Raw genomic sequence first — 15,592 nt, forward strand, 5'->3', positions numbered from 1 at the left:
CACATATCAATATCAGGCAGGCAGGCAGGCAGGTGATTTCAGGAATAGAATTGGTTTGCATGAATAACTTTCTCAATATCCATACAGGTGATATAATCTGATATCAAGTACAAAGTAGGTTCTACTGTTTTTATTTTTTAATAACCACACACACACATACATGTACATGTACATGTAGTCAGGAACTACATTTCAAGAATTTAAATCCTTTGATCAAATGGAATAAAACATTAGTTTGACTATAATGACAAATTCTAGCTTTCATAGCTTTTCACTTGCTCGCAGGTACATTTAGCTCAAAGCTTAAGATATGAATGTCTACAATAGCTATACACTGTACTTCCTAAACTTCAATCGAGGGGGAAAAAATATGCTTTTTGAATAATAAAAAATTCATCAGAAAAAATAACAACTGTATCTTAAAAGAGAAACAAATTGATCTATATTCATGATATCTTACTCAAATATGCTTCATTCCATAATAAGAATAAACCAAAGACAATGAGCCCTCATAACATTAACAGAGAATGTTCTATGTTTATATAGAAAGCAGTCTTATCACAATGAATGATTGTCAAACCTGAGAAAAAAAAATTCCCTCATATCCCTTATCTTATGCTCCAAACATGCCAGCTCAATACAAGATAACAATCAGTGAATTGACAATCGAGCTAAAAATATACCCAATGACAGATAAAATCCTGTGTACAAAAAGCAGAGGCTTTGCTGTACAGTACATGAGGGATATTATAAACCATTGTTTTATAAGGCTTCCTCTCTGTAGTCTAGGGCTTCAGACTGTTTTCATTACAGTCAGATCCATAAGTTAATAACACATTATGAATCCCACTAATTCCAAGTAATTCTCTTTTTAAAACATTATGAAATATATAGTATTTCTGTAATGAAAAAAATATATATTAAGTATATGTATATTACTTCCTACATGTATTATGTAACTTGCTATGTACATGTACAGTTGTACACTTCCCATCACACCCACCTCATATTTTTAAAGTCAGTTATTCCTATAACTCTGCCTGTATGAAGGCCTACATTATTTCTTGAGTAGCAAAAGGAGAATGAACTAAAAGAACATCTAAAATGCCCATTGTTCAGTCTTTCTTAGAATATTGCCTCATACATCACATGTATGATTGTAAGCCTACTAATACACATCAGTACATAGAGCATCATATACATGGTGGTAATGAGGGACTTTCCCAAACTAAAGGGCTTTGATCCAAAGGTTATTGCAGTCTGAGAGGAACATTCAAGGTTGGGGACATTCACATGTACTAAGAATCTTTTGAAAAGGAAAGCATGTTCTGGAAAGCTTAAAGAATAAGCAGTATTCCTCATTTTATAGGATTGGTGGTATATCATTGAGAAAATATTTATATTCCCACAATCAGTAAAATGGATCTATTTTTCTCCTAATTTCTCTTTCTTTTGGTCAAATTATGAATACAGCAAAATCCTTTCACAAGAAAAAATACATGTATGTGTCATATCTAAGTACAGATTTTTTTTATCTCTCTTTTTCCACTCTCTTTTTGCCCTTCTCTTTGGGGGAGTGTATTTTTTTCTTCTCATTTTTGTCATTGTTTTTATATTATCATGATTATATCACATATTCTCCTTTGTTTACAGTATTCATTGTATGGATTTTTTTAATTGGCCATATTTCCTTGTCTGTTAAAGGTACTATGTCCCATTTGCAGGCCCCAAAAATGAAAAGGTTAAATTCCAACGGCATTTGAAAGACAATACTAATTTAGAACTTCCCTAAAAAAAGGGGGGGCTTTAATATGTCTTTAAGTGGGAAAATAACGACTTTATTAGTTGTCGAATCGACTTAGGAGCTATAGAGCCAGTAATTAATATTCTGATTTTTCAGACCATTGTACCAAATGGTCGTATGTTTTATGCTGCGCAAAGATTCAATCAGTTTAATTTTGGCCATTACAAGAAGTAACCCTACAATTCCCAAAGCCTTTCTGGCATTCAGCAAATATGAAAGATTCTGTTACTGCCCGGAAAAGGTGCTACACCAAATACTGGATTATATTGGAATCTATAGATAAATGATTTGATATGATCCTGTAGATTCTGAGAAAACTGTGTGAGAAAATACACATACGGTACATGTAGCTGAATAAAGCATGGAGGCATTCCAACTGTATAGCAATCACACTTTTTGATGAATTTTACAAATAAAGAAGGTGAAAGTTCCATTTCAGATGTTCTTGATGAAAAACTGCCAGTAAACATGTTTTTATACATCGATTTATATCAAATTGTCTGTTTGGAACCTGAAGGGTTTGAAACCTGAGTTCATGCCCTTCTGGCTCTATTATGCAATGTTTAATGCTGACTGAAATAACAAACTGTGCTACAATCAATACTACAGTTGGTGATTATGTAATGTAAAGTCTGAGGCCTCAATGAGTCAATTCACACAATTAATTTTGTTACAATCCCTCTTCACAATACAAGTAGGAGCTCCAGGAAAACACATAATTAGTTATTGATTCTAATTCATTAAGCTCAAAAAGTTTGAAAACACCAATGGAATATCACCATCTCATCCCATACAGATATACTGATGTAATCTTATCAAGAACAACAAAGGAAAGCTGGAAGACACATTGTACTTCATCAAAGAAGTTACTTCACTGCCTTTCTGGAATATGTCTCTCACTATAAACCCCTATACCATGATCTGTCTTTTCCTTTCATCTTTTCATTTTTCTTGTCGTTCTTTCTATGGCAATTTCTTATTTTTCCTTCATAAAATCCTAAATCACAAATGTTACAACAATTACAGCCCTACAAATGGCCGTCAAAAGGAAACAACAAAGACAATCTTGCCCCAATCTCCCCCCCCCCCCCGCCTCCCCTCCCCCCTCCCCCCCCCCCCCCCCCCCCCCCTCCCCCTCCCCTCCCCCTCCCCCTCCCCTCCCCCTTCCCTCCCCAATCACTGCCCCTTTCTACATGAAAGACAAATAGCACTGGTGTAGCTGGACTTTCAAAATATGAAGCCGTGTGAAAACATGTCACTTCTTCAGTCTTCACGTCACTGTTCATACTAAAACCACTCAAAATACACATATGATGCGCTTAATACAGAAAGACATTATATTTTGTTGTGCTTTTGTTTTGTTTTTTGTTGAGTAGAGCCTTGCCTACATGTAAAAGTACCTTCATGTACATGTAGCTGCATGAATCTTGATTAACTACAGTGCTACAAACCTAAATGTAATGTACAATGGGTAAATGTGTGTCAAAGCTATGGAGCATCAACACAAATGCACTTTGAAATAGTGCAGATAGATCTTGGACAAGGTCCAGGTGCCTTAATTCTCCTCTTCCCATCTGTTTGCTTTGTAACATGACAACCGCACCCATCTCTAACCATCACAAGAAACTTTTAAGTACCTTCAGCAAAGAATATCCTTACCCCCCCCCCCCCCCCCCCCTCCCTCTGTGCATTAGCATATAGGGAGGGGGAATCTTTTTTTATTCATACCGGTACTCACCAGAGCTCTTTGGGGTTTTGGTCACAGAAAAGTGTGAATAAGGTTTTTTTCCTTACTCAATTTTGCAGAGCTTCTTAGACCTAAATATTCACAACTTCCATGTTTCTGTTTCCACTGCTGTACATGACTGAATCCTGATTGATTTCTCTTTAGTGAAGAAACCAAACCATCATGTAGGACCTTATGCACCTAGCTTTCAATGCAAGATGTAAGAAACATTGAGGTTGCTCTATAAAATGAAATAAAATGGGGCATACTTTGCCTACTAGGGAGGGAGGGAGGGGCCTTAGACTAGTATAGCTAAGACATGATCTACAAAAACATGATTTGTGCATCAATTTACCATAAAATCTGTGCTAAATTTGTAGTAATTTGTTTGAACGGGATCCTAAATTGATCCCTAAAATTAGTGTCTATCTTTCCTTAACTTGCAATGTCCACCATCCTCAGGAGACCTCCATGCACTCATGACATGAAACTGCTTCTTATGCTAGCTAGCAGAGAGAGACTGATCACTACAAGCTGTCTGCTACCAAAATAACCGCAGTGCTCGGGTTGTGCTCTTTATTTAGAAACAACCCAGCCACCATGAAATACAGTCATTGCGCAAAAAACAGGAAGCCTTCAATTTCTTCTCCTTATTGAGTAGAGGTTTAGCCTACGTCATCCTTGGCAAGCTACAGCGCTACAGGATGTACAACTTGGCTTGTCCTCCCTCTCCCTAAGCTCACACAGAAAAAAAAAATCAAAAATTCAACCTTTTAATCAATAAGAAAAAAAGAAAACGCACACTGCATGAAAAAACTAGATGGAATTCGACTGCGCGCAGTCGAAAATGATGCCTCCGTTATAGAGCAATTTTACAAACCAAAACAGAAAAAAAAAATTGAATTCACGTTCAATGGTAATCCATTGACAGGTTCTCAGAATATTGTGATTACAAGCAATTTCTCATATACATATATGACCCTTTGATCTTTGACCTCATGACCATAAAATCTACTCAGTTCATTGGCTCTGCAAGATGTTCTGAGTTAAATAGTAATCCATCTGTCAGTTCTAATGAGAATGCGTTCACAAGCTATTTTTGCATACATAATGGGCCCATGACCTTTGACCTTTGACCTTATGAACCAAGAATCTACTCAGTTCATTGGCTCTGCAAGTAACAAACATGACCTAATTTTGGCATGAATCCATCAATCGGTTCTTGAGATAACGCGATCACAAGCTGTTTTTGCATTCATAATGTGCGCTGTGGCCTTTGACCTTTGACCTACGTGCTCCAAAATCTAATCAGATTGTCTTCCTATGGTGATACACACTATCATTAAGTTTGAAGTTTTTACATCTCCAGTGGTTCTTGAGATATCATGATAACAATCTCAATGTATGGAATTTCATAAGTTGACCTCTGTGACCCTTGACCTTTGACCTACGTGCTCCAAAATCTAATCAGATTGTTTTCCTATAGTGATACACACTATCACTAAGTTTGAAGTTTAAATCTCCAGTGGTTCTTGAGATATCATGATAACAATCTCAATATATGGAATTTCATAAGTTGACCTCTGTGACCCTTGACCTTTGACATACGTGCTCCAAAATCTAATCAGATCGTCTTCCTATGGTGATACATACTATCCTTAAGTTTGAAGTTTAAATCTCAAATGGTTCTTGAGATATCGCGCTAACAAACTCAATACAAGGAATTTCATAAGTTGACCTCTGTGACCTGTGACCTTTGACCTACGTACTCCAAAATCTAATCAGATCGTCTTCCTATGGTGATAAATACTATTCCCGAGTCTTAAGTTTAAATCTTAAATGGTTCTTGAGATATTGTGATAACGGTCAAACGGGACGGACGTACGGACGGACGTACGGACGGACGGACGTACGGACGGACGGACGTACGGACGTACGGACGGACAACCCGAAAACATGATGCCTCCGGCACCACCTTCGGTGGCGGAGGCATAAAAAGATCTCATACTATCCTTTTTTTTAATTCTTCATATTATCAAAGGAAAAGAACAAATACAAGAACAGAAGCCAAACTGTTAGAGGGCTTACATAATTGTAAAACGCTCTTGATTTACTTGTAAAATACTCTTGGATAAATTAGACCCAAATATATCTTGGGCATAATGTATATTGGATGTACTGTAACTATTTGCTTATCTGGGGGGGGGGGGGAGGGGGTAGAGGATTAAGTATCAAGTATCAAGTGCCAGGTATATAAAACAATTTTACATGGTAAAGAAATAGCTAAACTTGCCAACTTTAGAATATGAGAGAATATTCCAGGACATTCTCTATCTTCCTGTTCTAATCTTCTTGGCTTAGGATTTAGTTTTTGTCACAACCAAAAATAGACAAGTAAACTGTTCATCTATACCTACAGTGTAAATGTATATGTATGGATTCCTCATACAGTTTTTAGCTGAATCACTTTTCTATTAGTCACACTACAGGAACGAAGCAACTCGTTTTCTTGGCAAAATAAATTGCTTTTCACAATTATTTGGCATGACATCTGCCTGTGACCTGCATACAATGTTGAAATAACAGCCAAAAATATGGTAGCCATGATTCAATGTAGTACAAGTACATGTACACATGTAGACAGTATGATACTGATGTACATTGTACCATATCAAAATGAAAATCATGTAAGTTATTTTTTTAATAAATTATAGCCGTACAAACATGATTATGCTACTGTATGTTACAAACATGGTCTAATTCACTGAACTAATTTTTTTCTTCTACATTCTGTTACAAAAATGAACTTTTAACAAATCATTTGAGATATTAATCACCACTAAATATTTTTTTTAAAGGGGAGGTCTACCTGATATTATCTTGGTTTTAATAAAGGCAGAAAATGGGAGAAACAAATTAGTTAAAGTTTGCAATATCCAATTAAAAGTAGGAGAGTTATAATATTTGGAATTTGTCATCAATGAAACACTAATTGACAACACTGCATGTGACATATCTTGTGAGCTCCTCTCCAATTTGCTCTGTATACACAATTTTGTAAACTTTCATTTTCTTAGTTATTGATGATGGAATATAGACTTGTTTCATACAGGGGTAAAATATATTTATGCAATAACTATATCTAGGGTGAAAGTATGATTGAACATTTTCTTAATTGAATATATTTATTAAGGCTGCGACGTGGACTCGGATGATCCGTGTACTCATCCCGTACGTATGACAACTACACTTGTCGGATTTATCGTACACGTGTACATTGCCGCCATGTTGTTTTGGGGTTGTTTTTTTAAATGTTGATTTATGCCCTTCCAGCGATGTTCATTCACCCGTGCCCAAAACTCGAAAGAGCACCGGCATGGCACCATGAGTAAAAATGTCTCCCAGCTCAATCATACACGGGGTGTCGACTCACCATTCAGAAACTATACAGAACCAAACTAGCTGCCAATGTCCAGATTTTTGTCAGTCATCTTTCGTTTGAAAAACAATATTATTGCATGTTACTATTATTTGTGACAAGGTCTCAAGCACAAATCAGCACCTTCAACTGCACCTTGTCCTCGCAGTTAAATAAAGGTCCTTCCACGCATGGGTTTATGAACACAAAACTGGCTTGCGGCAACAACAACAAAAAATTAATCTGAGCAGCGCCATCTCTTGGCGTAAATATGATTTATCGTAGCGTGTGCTGTGCAGAATGGCAGCCATCCAAAACTTGCTGAGAAAGACAGAAAAGTATCAAGTATTCTTGAAAATCAATATTTAGCAACTTTGTGTGAGTGAAGGCTACATGTAGGTATTAGTTTTACCCCCCCCCCCCAAAAAAAAAGGATATGTAACAGGGTTGCCAATTTGTGTTCGATTGATCGCACCTTCATATATATATAATTACTTTCATTTTTTAAATCTGTTTTGCTCATACTTTCCCTGCCCTGTTTCTCTCATTATTCTGCTTCTATTAAAACTAACTTATTAAATATCAGTGTGGAATTCCAAATTATGGCAGCATAATCATGGCATTCATCTCAATGAAATATATACATGAAAGGAGTATATTCTCTCTAAAGAAATCAAGCATCCTCCTGTGATAAATCTATACTACACAGCTCACTTCAAACATGCAAAGATGGTATTTTATTAGAGCAACAACAACAAAAAGCAGGCATAGCATTTGTAGATAAATGCTTTATGAATAGTATTGTAGAGCTTTGTGCAGTCCACAATTTAATTCACAGATATATATAGCAGCAATATAATCAAACAAAGGGGTTCTTGCCATACTGTAGTTCATGCATTTGAGTGGAAATTCTATCTGATAAGAACAGATAAGATCTATTTATAACCCTGCTCTCTGTAGTATGCTTATAGGTCAAGGCAAAAACAACAATGTGACAACCAAAATTATAAATATACACTTGCAATAAATGAAACTGCTGTGATATATTTCAATGTTTTTGGTTGCTATAGAAAATAATAACAATTCTGATAATATCAAGCGAAAAGGTGGGGAGGACATCTATGAGGATGAGACATCACTTAAAGATGAAGTTGAGTTCTGCATGGTCATGCGATTGCATTGTGAAAGAAACGGTGTGGAACCGACCAGAAAAGGTTGATCATCTAGCATATATAAGAATTTGTGTGTATTGCAAGGTTCTGAAATCATCAAAATGATAAGAAATTTGGCCAAGTCTTGGTAAAGTTACAAACACTTGCACAGAAAGATGTATATGGGACTACATGAACACGTGGCGTAAAAAGCCGCCCCCCCCCCCCCCACCCCCGATCTTTACAATGTTACATGCATATTTAGAATATGAAGGCATTTGAAGAGCCATGCTTTTCAGGGAACATGTCTTAACTGATGTTCTTCCACACTTACATAATAAGAATGAGTAATGCTCACAAATTATTTTTCACCTCTTCCCAGAACTCAACCTTCTTTTTAAATCACTCAGAGAAAATATAACGGAAAAATAAGAGAAAATAGAATACAAAGAGAATGCATAGTGTGCTGCTTGTGGTCGCTAGAGCTATTCAAAATCCTTTGGAAGATCATGTTATATCACAACTAATAGTATCCATTATCCAAGAACAAAATATTATTCCCTCTATAACAAGTGCATTTATTGAGCTAAAATCAATTTTTTTTTTAAGAAACATTTCAGGAGGAAAATATGCAAATTTCTTGGCACAGTATATTGACCTAAAGATGAGAATGACTATCTGTAAGTTCAAAGATTTTTTAGTGGAAGTATACGTAGAATAAAACCGACTTAAACACAATAGTGGCCTAGATGTACATGTACATGTACATCTGCAAATCTGTTTGGCAATTACAAAAACAGAAGAAAAACTAGATATCAAAATGTCCTTCAAACCAAGTACCCTTTAGATCTATTTTGAGGTACATCATAGTTTTGATTTCCTGTTCAACAAGTACTCAATACAGATAATACTAAATTCAACCTTAACCAGTGAGATAGTATGTTCAGTAATAAAGCCAGTTTGGTTGACCATCTATATCAAATTTATTATTTTGTTTTCATGAACATTCTCAGGATTTTACATGAAAAGTAGGATTTCTGTCACATCATATGGGCACTAGGCCTAATGGACATATCCTTATTTTTTCCCTAAATTCTTTTGTATAGAATTTTTAAGATTTCTTGAGCTTGTTATGAACTTTGTGAGAAAAATCTCTTTCAGCGTCATTGTGTTTTAGAACTTATAAAATTGTTAATAGAAATGTCCATGAACAAAGGGCCGATTATGTATATCTTGTGTGAAATATACTAACTTACAAGTACATTGTGTAGCAACAATATTCAATGACCAATGATTTTTTTATACAAGCACTAACAAAGTATTCAAATATATCTCATAATTTTGATCCCAGAAATAAATCAGCTTAAAGCAAAAGTAGGCCCATCAATTCTTTTGGATGAAATTCAAAATGGATAAAAACACTAACACTATCCACAGCTACATGTATAATCTAAGACTAAGTAATACCGGTACTAATAGTAAAATATCCTGTTTTTAATTTAGGAGATTTTACAAATAAGTGTGGAGGTTTGTCCTTATAATATATTTTCACAGACAATTCATACTGAAAGTATATATGAGTGTCAGGAGCATATTGTTTGTATCAAGCGTTTTCGATAATCACTTTGAAATAAGGAAGTTTAAATAATTAAATATGGCTGTCGATCTTAAATAAGCAACTTTCTGTGATGGAGTATAATAAAACAAAATAATAAGTCTGCTTTGAATAAATGCACTGCACGACTCACTCATAAGGTTGACAGATAGCCATTGTATTTTCATGAAAGGCCGGCAGCCATTGTTCTCATGCAAGGCAAACATCTTGTAATTTTCTCAGTATATAGTGAAGTTCTTATGCTAATGTTGATTCTAAAGGGTTTTGATATCCTTATTCAAACACAATGTACTTTTCCACAGAAATTTTGATGTAACATTGCTACTTACCCTGTCAATGTGACTTTCAAAGAGAAACGTTCGTCCTTTTTCAGTTTGAGTCAAATTACAATCTCTCCAAGTGGACTCGGTATACTAGTTCCACTTGGTTGAAGCTACTAATATTAAATCAATGAATGTATCCAAAACTAAACCTTCTCCTACCCTACAAGGTGTGGAAGTTAAGCTAAGACTGGGCTATCTAAAAGTACAGTCCGACTAGGTATGCATCAAAGTTTAGAATCCTTGATAAATTGAGCGCTCCTTTTTAAGAACTGACCAAAAATGTAGCAATGTCTCTCATACTCAGAAATAGTCAGACATCCTCGGGAGGAAATAGTGTTTTCAGAAGACTTTGAAGAGTGCTTCCCACAAGACTACAAAGAGGCAGGCACAATCTATCTACTCTCTGCAGAACATCACCTCCTAGACTGAGAGAGCGACTGAGAGGGAACTGAGCAGGATCAGAGAAGACACACACACTCTTCAATGGCAAGGCAACTAAGGGTGCAGTAGTTTCTTTGCTATAAATATATCATGGGAGGAAGAGGATGTCCTCTGCTTTAGTCTAGAAAGAGACAAGAAGAAAATGGCTGGCCATCCATTACCCTGATGATACGATCAGTAGAAGCAGCAGCGTATGCAGGAACAAGAAGCTTTGCTGAGTTTGCTCCACTCATTGCAAGTATTTTTAGACTTAATTCCCTTGAGCTAAACCAATGAATCAGCTGACTGACTCCCTGACAAAAGCAGAGTTGGTGTGAAAGATATAAATAGTCTCTAATCTAAATCATTCACCAAAAGAGCCCCCTACAACCACTATAAATAGACTGTCATTTTCAATCAAATAAAGAATTTCAACAGATTAACGAGGACATAATATCTCTCAGTAAAACAAAAACAGGATTATACAATGACGTTTGTTAATGTGAATAAATAGCAGTATGAAGTATAATGTATACAGTACACTATGCTTCAGGACAAAAGAGTTCAGAATAAAATGTATGTAGGCAGCACCAACTAAATAACTGGTAAACATGCATGCTGTTGTCTACATGAAGCAATGTCTTGAAGACTACATGTAAGAATGAGTTTTGGGGTTGAAACAGATATCGGAAACTATAAAAGAACTTTCACTTAGTACATGTACATTGTATGTTATCATATGTAACAGTAAACATATGAAACCTGCTGTTCTATAGATGTGTACATTGTGCTTGCCATGATGAAAACAAACATTTCTATTCAATGCAAGTCTTCAGACTCAATGGAACCACAAACAAATCAAAATCTAATTTTGGCTTGATTTCTAAGCCCAACCACAACTAATTAAACCCTCCAAAAATTTGCATGGTGTATGTTTCAGTTAGAGCTCAACAAAGGTGTATTTGGTCAAGATGGTCAATTTTAGTTTTAGCATTCTGGAAAGCGTATACCAATATTCTATGTCATATTTTGAAGCACCAACCAATATAAGAAACTGTACTTTGGCAGTGTTTCGTAGACCTACACTGTATATATATATATATATATTTGTCTGATCTTGATTTATCTTGTAGTACCAGTAGTTTTTAATTTATTTATGATGCGTATGGCGCAAATTAGCTTGTTATTTCCCATATAGCGGGATATTTTGGAAACCAGATATTGATTTCTTGGGATATTTTCTCGACCAAATGTCCCGCTAATTGCAACTGCGGGCTGATGAAGACGCAAATTAACTTGTTAATTTGTGATCTGGATAGTTAAAATAGCAGGTTATTTTGCAAACTCAAGCAGATGAAGACAGGTCTATATATTTTGATCTCCTAAAACCAGGACTGCATATTACTATAAAACAGAGTAAGGTGTTAATTGCATGGAGACTACACCAACTAAAGAATATAATTAGCATGCCAAGTTTCATGACAATCTGATAATCCTTTCACAATAATTTCTATAGATTTCTATTTTCGTCCCCTAGTACAATATCTTGGGAGTCTGGTCCAGTGCTTCTACAATACAGACCTTTTCTCTCAAGCAATGTTCTTTGGGACTGGATTTCTTCTCTTTTTTAATTCTGTTAGGAATATCTGATTGTGATAAGTAATATATAATTCTAAATCTAAGAATTTCCTCTTCTGGAATCAAACCTTACCTGAAAAAAAATTATGGTGACTTGTTATCGTCTTGTGGTGCTGGGTGACAATTTTGAATGATATTGTTACACATGCATCTCCTTAAATGCAGGCAATTTCCAGGGAAAGATATATGCAGAGTTAAAAAGCAGAACTTGAGATGCAAAACAATTTAGAAGATTTACTTGATTCTGGATGAATTTCTTCTGAAAGAAGGGAAGAAGATGGACAAAATATTGTCATACAATGTCACTGAGATTTACATGTAAATGTAAATCATATCCCTAACATCACTACAGGCTGAACACAAGTTACATTAAATATATATACAATGCATGTACTTGCATTTCCCTGGGCACCTCCTTCAAAAGATATGCATGTACTGTATACATCTGTACATATATATACATATATACTAATAGTTTATTTCATATTCACACAAATTATTCAACTTCATTGGGGCTTGGTTCAATGCATGCATACAAATGGCTTTATAACAGAGTGAATTAGTCAAATGGCATGTAGAGAGCAAACAAGACAGGGAAGTATAACCGATATTAATGCACTAGCCTGGCTGGCCCCTGGGTTTCTTGCATGTGTTACTATTTCTGTATCTCCGTCGTGTCTCAGTTATGAGCTTAATAAACCAGTGCTATTTTTAGCCACTAATTATATTGCAGGCGCTCCTACAAGCGACCAACCAACCGCTAGCTAGCTAGCTGGCTGCCTCTCTCTTCTGAGTGCTGGGCTGGGGAAGCATCCAGGCCAGGGCAATGCAGCTAGCTAGCAAAGCTCAGTCCTGAGCAGATAATGGCTCAGAGATAGATACAGACAGCGCAAGATAGAAAGAAAGTAAGAAACAAGTGCCTGAAATAATAGTCTATGGATATGAACTCTTTTAATTGAACAAATAAGGATTGGATCTTGTATAAAGTTAAAAGTAAAAGACAGACAAAAGTGTAATTGAATTATAAAGAAAAAAAAACATAGACACAGATACATGTACAGTAAGACACACAGCGAAACATTCAGGTACACAGGGAGAGAAACAGACAAGCACCTTTAAAGTGTGTTAATCACCTGAACAAAATTGTGTATAGCTATAATGTATGAAATCAACCTTTGAAAATCTTTACAGGACTGTTATTGTATATTAGTAAACGGTTTAAATAAGAATAAAAGGAAATAAAGGATAACTTGAAACCCTGTTTATAGGGGCTCGCATGGAACCCGAGTCTGTCTTGGGTTCTGTGCATGCCCTTTATTCCAACAAGACACTGTTGCAGTGTTGGCTGGGAGTGTATTTAAAATGCAATATCTCTTTGTAAAGATATATTTGATATTGAAGCTCCGAGTTTGAATATACCAACACGGCTCCCCTTGGTGCACTTGAAGTCAATATCAAGAACAAAAGATACTGTATGTATGATGTGTAGCTAACTTACAAATGTAACCTTCCATTTGGCAAATATTTCATTCGTTTACTGTCTTCATATGGGAAATATGACAAAATCTTACTCAAAACAGTTGAGATGTTCTACAGTTTAGGAATACCATCTTGTAACTCATTGTCAAATGATTGTCAATTGGTGAATTTCAACTTGTATTTAACTATAAGTTTACCTACTGTACATGTAAAGTTGTGTAGTATTTTGTAGATAAATTCTATTGGTTTGCTTGCTTCTTATTGCATGTAAATTGAATAACCATCTTGAAAAACAAAAGGTATTTATGAAGCATCTCCATTATTTTGGCAGTGATATTCTAAAATGTGCAAAGTTGGTTTTCTCCATGTTTAAATGATGTATGGATATTTGGGGGTCATTCGTACAAGTGCTATCTCTATTGGGTAGCATAACAAATGAATAATTGAGCTGAACATTTTTATTTGAGCACATGTTAAGCATTGAGAGGTGCATCTGTTGAAAGACTAGACCTGTACATACTATACACAGCAAGCTATGACCTTTTCAGACATGAGAAGAGCTGGGATTAATACGAGATGGCTCAGACAAAAATAGCTACTCTACTAGCTGTACCTGGTAATTCAGCCCCCAGGTACTCCAACGTCACCAACAAAAAACAACAATTTGCTCCAAACCACTGGAATATTTTACAGACAACCATTGGCGGTCAAAAATAGAGCTACAGTGACGTCACATCGCTATAATGTTACTTCATATATAGAAACAGTGAGCACCAAACAAACGCAAAATATAAATTGTAAATTGACAGATATAATATTGCTTTTATCACCAAAACCAAAACAAGATGCTACAGTCAACAATGGTCATCGGTTTACTTAATCAAATCAAATAAAAGCCTAGAACTGCAACCCGGCATGAAATAATGTTGACTATGCCTCTTCAGTAGGAGATGTAGGCCTACATTGTGTACATGTATACATGTACATGTGTACATTTGTATGTACAGAGTGCATGTCATACTACAATTAGGAGGCTGTCATCATAATCTCTAATACATAGTCCTACATGTACATACATACACATAGGGGAAGTCCAATTTAGCATGACAGACCAAACATTTCCTTACTTTCTTGTTTCTGAACAATTCCCACAATATTGTGTACTTAGATTGATGCTTACTTTCAGGCATGAGCAATGCAAAACCAGTTCGAGTTGAGGAAATAAGATACTGGTAACTAATACAATTAAAAAAGTCATAGCATACAAAACGATCACTATCCGATTGACAATTAAGGCAAATTGGTTTGGGTGATATTTGTAAAAAAAAATTGAGTTTGCTACATTTATTCCCCGACTATCCATTAACCATTAATTCTCTATTTTATCTCCCCAAAAATTGATTTCCTCATGTCCAATATGCCCAGGCCAGGTTTTATATGCACCTTCAAGAAAATAAACGGTTTGTACATTATAGCGAGAGAAAAAAAAAAGCTGTTTGTTTTTGCCTTTATTATCAGTGCTGTTGTATCATCATTACTATTACTTTATAATCTACAATGTTGGGCCTAGATGTACAGTGTACATCTAATTTTCAAATATCGACACCCATTTGTTTTCATATTTCTCAATTAAAAACATATAAATAAATTTGTATACATTAAAAAAACAAGTAATATTGCATAAAGAAATGCCCAGATCATTTTTTTTTTGGGGGGGGGGGATAATAATGGACCTGACAGTATCAAAATAGCTAGGCCTACACAGAAATGTTTTGATGTATGAACACACCACCATCTGATATATGAACACACTACCATCTGATGTATGAACACACTACCATCAGATGTATGAACACACTACCATCTGATGTATGAACACACTACCATCTGATATATGAACACACTACCATCTGATGTATGAACACACTACCATCTGATGTATGAACACACTACCATCTGATGTATGAACACACTACCATCTGATGTATGAACACACTACCATCTGATGTATGAACACA

At 35.5% G+C, this 15,592-nt stretch overlaps 1 protein-coding gene across 3 annotated transcripts in view; it reads right to left on the minus strand.

The window, feature by feature from the left end:
- The window catches only part of LOC593178 (histone deacetylase 4), an 83,976-nt gene that overhangs the window by 51,769 nt on the left and 16,615 nt on the right, over positions 1-15,592 (minus strand). The window contains exon 1 of one of the 3 annotated variants that reach the window (XM_011662242.2): positions 10,044-11,012. The exons of the other annotated variants lie outside the window; for them this stretch is intronic. The gene's annotated coding sequence lies outside the window, so the exon portion shown is untranslated. Of the gene's footprint in view, positions 1-10,043; positions 11,013-15,592 lie in introns of those variants that run through there. 3 annotated transcript variants of the gene reach the window in all.

Source organism: Strongylocentrotus purpuratus, unplaced genomic scaffold (assembly GCF_000002235.5).
Source record: "Strongylocentrotus purpuratus isolate Spur 01 unplaced genomic scaffold, Spur_5.0 spur5_scaffold_19, whole genome shotgun sequence".
NCBI classification, from domain to species: Eukaryota; Metazoa; Echinodermata; class Echinoidea; order Camarodonta; family Strongylocentrotidae; genus Strongylocentrotus; species Strongylocentrotus purpuratus.